We start from the raw sequence: 6,000 nt of genomic DNA on the forward strand, positions 1-6,000 counted from the left end.
CTAAATTTCAGTCTGGCTACTTGCAACTAAACACTATCTGTACTGGTGAAGAGAAGAGACAAAAGGTTTATCATGTAGCACAGACACCCTGGGAGAAGAGGGAGAGCGAGCACTCCAGCCCCTGTTCACTGCATAGGCATGAGCTGTAGGTTTAAATAGACAATTAGGGGCAGGGTGAAAGCTGGGATAGCTAAGGAGTCATAGCTGTAAGTCCTTAGTTTGAGAAGAGTCCTGGAGAAGTTGTTAACGTTATCATCATTTAAGGGGAGCATTCTGATCAGGATAACCCAATCATCATTGCCATTGTCATTAGTCTGCCCTGAGAAGGCGCTCTGGTCCCTTTCTTGTGTGAAAATTCCTCCATTCCTCCGGTCAAAATACCTTCATCCTGGACCCCAAAGTGGCTTCAGGAGAAAGAGACAAAAATAAAGGTAAAGTTCTCCAACTATTCACTTGTAGGCCCGAGTAAGAAGGTAATGCCTTTCAGCACAAACTGCTTAAGTGCCTGTTGCAATTCTGCCCATTTTAGTTTTAATAACTTGACAACCAGTCTATTTCTTTACTGTCATCGGCTATGAATGGCTGAGAACAACATTTTTCTCTGAATATTCTGACAATTTACTCTATTTGGAACCACTAGTTAGCCTGCCACACCTGGGGATGCTAGGGAAAGACAGGAGATGGCTGGGTCAAAAACAAGAGCATCACTCAGGGCCCAATGAGGCTTCACTTGCTCCAGCTCACAGAAATAATGGAGGTAAGACCAGTGGAATACTGGCTGTACACATTGTACATTGGATTCCCTGAGTTTAAGAGACCTTGATCTAAGCCTGCCCAACTTTTGCCACAGACCATGACAGTATCTTTATTGTCCTTATCAGAAAATAATCTTCCCTCTGCCTCCTGAAAGATCCGATCTCGGTCTCCTAAGTTTGCCATGATACAGAAACCTGTGAAGTAAACTGACAGTTCAGAGCCAAGTTTACTGGTGGCTCAGCTTCCATGACATGCAGGAATAGGAGAGGCTTCAGTTCTACTCCTCCCTCCCTCCCCATCCCCCCTCAGACACATACCCTCAGATAGAGTGGACACCCGTCATCCCACCTTTCTATACCATCCTGTCTATTTCCACCATTTTCCTTTTGGGTACTCTGCATTGGAGTGGAGTTTCTTATTGCATTTGCTTCAAGCTGTCCCAACCCCACAATATTAACTGTTGGTGGTCTATCATGCTCTATTCTCAGGGGTCCAAGTTTAAATGTCTAAGAAATTGATTCTGATCAGTTCATTGTAGGAACAGGTTCAGGCCAATTACCTGTGGCCAAGTCTAGGGCCATTTGTTACCATTAGGTTGACCATTGGCTCTTCTCTGTGGCTAAGTAGGAGAAGGTAGAGTCTTACATGGTGAGAACAGGAAGACAATCACAGCAAAGAATCATCCAAAAAACAATAATTTAAAACTGTTAGCATGCTTTTATTTTTTTCCTTTCTTTTTTTTATTGTAATTAGTAAAAGGGTTACATGATATTTGCCAGATAGGAGGTGCATTAATTCACATACATTGATACCCTTTCACATGTCTTGGTACCCATTTCCCCCCCCCACATGCCCCTCCCGTCTTGGTTTCCCCCCCTTCCCTATCAAATACTATACCAATATGAGATAACCAAGGGATAGCAAAGGAGATGAGAGACAACATAGTACATTAAGGACAACAATCATTCGTTATATGGCTTTTGTTTCAATATCCTGGAGGTCCTTTCAATTAGCTTCACATTATATGGCCTTATGTATCAAGATTTTGCTCTATTGCAGATCTCTGCTAGTAGAGCCCAAGGTTTCTACTGATTATGACGAATGAGGGAAACTATTGAGCCTAAGTTCCTTTGAGTCTGGCTTACTTCACTTAATATAACTTTTTCTAAGTCTTTCCATTTCCTAACAAATGGGGTGATGTCATTCTTTCTGACAGCAGCATAGAATACCATTGTGTACAAATACCACAACTTGTTGATCCACTCATCAACTGAGGGACATCTGGGTTGGTTCCATATCTTTGCTATGGTGAATAGTGCTGCAATGAACATTGTTGTGCTAGTGGATTTAGTATGTCCTTGTTTCTGGATGGTTGGGTAAATGCCAAGTAGTGGAATTGCTGGGTCATAGGGGAGTTCTATGTTTAGCCTTTTGAGGCACTGCCACACTGCTTTCCATAGTGGTTGAACGAGTTTGCACTCCCACCAACAGTGTAGTAGTGATTCCTCCTGGCCACATCCCCTCCAGCATCTGTTGTTATTCATTTTCCTGATCCTGGCCATTCTAACTGGAGTGAGGTGGAATCTTAGAGTTGTTTTGATTTTGTTAGCATGCTTTTAATATCAGAAATCTTAGAAGCCTTAGAAATGTAATCACTCATATTAAAAATATCATCAGAGGCTAAATATGGTGGCAGAGGCCACCAACAACCCCCACACTTGGGAGAAAGAGGCAGGAGGATTGTGGTTCAAGACCAGCTTGGGCTACAGAGGATGGCTGAAAAAAGAAAGAAATAGAGAAAGAATGGAAGGAGGGAAGGAAGGAAGGAAGGAAGGAAGGAAGGAAGGAAGGAAGGAAGGAAGGAAGAAAAGAAATCAATAGAAAAATGTAGTCAAATATGACGGAAATAAGACCAACAGAAAAGTCTCCACATAAAAGCACTTAATTATAGAGCTACATGTTCTGAATTTTTTTTTTTAAAGATTGAACCACGGTACTGAGTGTGCTGTAGCAAGGCTTGACAGCTTCTTTTATTGTTAATGGCTGGCTGGCTCAATGCGATTTGGAAAGTGCCAGAGTCATTTGTATTGTCATAGACATGTACTGTTTACATAAAATCCTCCTCAGAAAAACAGAAAAGCAATTGTAAAATCCAGTAGCGACAGAGAGAACAGCCTGAAGAAAAAGGTTCAACAGGAGAAAGAATTGCTCTTTGGTAGAAAATGATGACATTCTGCAAAAGTTACCTTTTCTCAATAAGCCCTCTAAAGATCTGAAGGCTTGCTTCCCCTCAGAGCCCCCATCTTATTCGTTTTGTCTCATGGTATTGGAGGAATCGGCGAAGCTAGTTCTCTTCATAACAACCACTCTCATTTCCTTCAATGAAATCCCCTGAAATTTTCCAATCAGCCACCTCTCCGGAAGAAGAGGAATGTATACTTCATTATTAAATACCATTTTCTTCCTGCATGATACTGAGATACAAGGGCGGAGTCAAGATTGGTGAAGAGAAAACAGGGAGGGGGCACAGGCAGTTACAGAGGGACACATGCCAGAGTCAATCTCTAGTTGAGAAGATGTCCAAACTCAGAGAATGTACGATGTGGAAAGTGTAACCTGTGGCCTTTGCTCTCTGGATTGTTTTGAGTCATCAGGTTCCCTGCACTGTTTCCCATAACTGAAGATTTATACATCTCAAAACTCCTGCCCATTAGCCAGGCCATCCTGGGACCAGTTATCCTCAGGCACTTCCATATCACACCCTGAACCCTACATCTTTCTTCTTCAGAGAGAGAGAGAGAGAGAGAGAGAGAGAGAGAGAGAGAGAGAGAGAGAGAGAGAGAGAGAGAGAGAGAGAGAGAGAGAGGAAGAAGAAGAAGAAGAGGAGGAGGAGGGAGGGAGGGAGAGGGAGAGGGAGAGGGAGAGGAAGAGAGATGTTGGCTTTGTTATCTGCTCAGGTCCCCACCTGAGGGCACACAGCTTTCCTCTCTCCTCTGACACACTGCTTTTCCCGCATGTCATGGCTAGATCCTCCATGACTGCATAGTGAATGCACCTTGTCTTTCCAGACTGAAGCCCTTGGCTATCAGTTCATCCGTTCATTTATTTTCCACACTGATAAGTTCCAGACACAAGGCAAAGCGTTTTGAGATGTACAAGAATAAAGAATAAAAACAGGGCCAGGAGTTTGGCCTGGTGATGGAGTGCTCACCTAGCATGTACAAAGCCCTGGATTTGATTCTATGGTACTATGTACACAGAAAAAGCCAGAAGTGGTGTTGTGACTCAAGGGGCAGGGTGCTATCCTTGAGCAAAAAGTGTCCAAGGACAGTTCCCAGGCCCTGAGTTCAAGTCCCAGGACTGGCAAAAGAAAGAATGAAAGGAAGGAAGGAAGGAAGGAAGGAAGGAAGGAAGGAAGAAAGAAAGAAAGAAAGAAAGAAAGAAAGAAAGAAAGAAAGAAAGAAAGATAATAATAAGCTAGGCAATAGTGGCTCAGGCCTCTAATATTAGCTACTTAGGGGGCTTAGATCCAAAGATCGCATGAATACAGCCTAGGCAGAAAAATCTATTAGATTCTCATCTCTAATTATGGCTTAAGCAATAGAACATTAACCCCAATTTAAACAAGAGAGGGGAAATGGGAGAGAACAGAATTATCATCATGATGTGGTTTGGATGTGGTTTGTGTCCCACAAAGGTGAGTTAAAAACTTTGTCCCTGAGGATGGGGATGGGGAGGGGAACTTCAGAGGGGAAAAATTGGGATAGAATGAGGGAAGAAGTGATAGTGATCCAAAGGAAAGGTAATCATATCTGATTCATGTAACTGTAACCACTCCGTACATCACTTTTACAATAAAATTTAGAAAATAACATTTAGAGTAGTATGGCAAGCCTAGGGGGAAGAATTATAGAAGCCTCATCTTGTTTTCTGCTTGAAAAATACGAACGCCTCACCATTGCCATCTACCACTTTTAGCAGTGGTGAAACACACAGGTCTGTTTGCTTAGGGGCTTTGAATTCCAAATCTATGAACTACTTAACCCTTTTTTTCTATTATAATTGGCTAACTCAGGCATTTTATCACAGTGATGGAAAGCTAATTCATATCTCTTGTTTCTTCTCTTGAACGCTCACCGTTCACTGTGGAAGCCAATGCAGATGGTATAAAAGCATTCTCCTGAGAGAATATGAGCCAGACTGAAGCCAGGTTCAGTGATTCAGAGAAAAGGAAAAGCAATCTCCCTAGGCTTGGAGCCTGAGGCAGAATGCACACAGGGAGAGAAATTGGAGAATTACGGACTCCTTTCCTGGATAGGAGAGTGGGTGGGTGGGACAATCCAAAGTCTTGGGTATCTCTTCAAGGCCCCTTTGCCTATATCCCTCCTCCCCAGACACATTCATCATCTAATGCATCCTACCTGTCTTCTGTCTCTGTCCCTGTGGAGATTTGTAGAAGACTTTTCCACCTGCAGTCTTTGGCCTGAAATTAGGATTCTGGGTAGCTGGAAAAATCTTTGATTGTAGACACTTGTCTAAGTTATTGAATATGGCTAAGAAAGTATGCAGAGAAGCCTGGTGTACAGAATAGTGAGTTCAAGGCCTTCCTGGACTACATAGCAAGATGTTGTCTCCAAAACAAACAATAAAAACTTCAAAATGTGCAAGGAGCCATGTTCAGAGTAGGTCTGTATATAGTTTCCTCCAGTGAATACACTGTCCTCTTTTGTGGCCCTCTCAAAACTAAGCTGGAGGCATGAGGCCACTCATCTTCAAAGGCAGCATCTGGAACATTCGTAAGAGACGTTTCCCTCATTCACAGCCATTATCCTCGCAGGATCCAGCTCTGATTTTAGTCACAAAATTCATGCTAGACATAAATCCTTGACACTCCTCTTGCAGAGGGCCAGGAATGGTGCTCTCGACTTTCCAACAGGACAGTATTTTTCAGAGGAGCAAGGGTACTTGGTCCACTGTAATGCTTGAGATCACAACTGGGGTGGAAGGTGGAGATGCAGCCTGGATCTGTACTTCTTACACAGTGTTGCTAGTTTCTCTTATGAATCTAATCTAAAACAAGCTGGAGGGACTTCGAAAATGAGTAGGAGCATCTTTTTTTTGTTTGTTTAAAGGCTGTGCAGATGCCTAGAACCCCAGCTTCCAGAGAGGCTGAGATCAGGAAGGTTGTGGTTTAAGGTCAGCCAGGGCATTCATGCCAAGACACCTTAACCACTCGCTGGTTGT

The sequence above is a fragment of the Megascapheus bottae genome, chromosome 18 (genome assembly GCF_031878675.1).
Source record: "Megascapheus bottae isolate mThoBot1 chromosome 18, mThoBot2.hap1, whole genome shotgun sequence".
NCBI classification, from domain to species: Eukaryota; Metazoa; Chordata; class Mammalia; order Rodentia; family Geomyidae; genus Megascapheus; species Megascapheus bottae.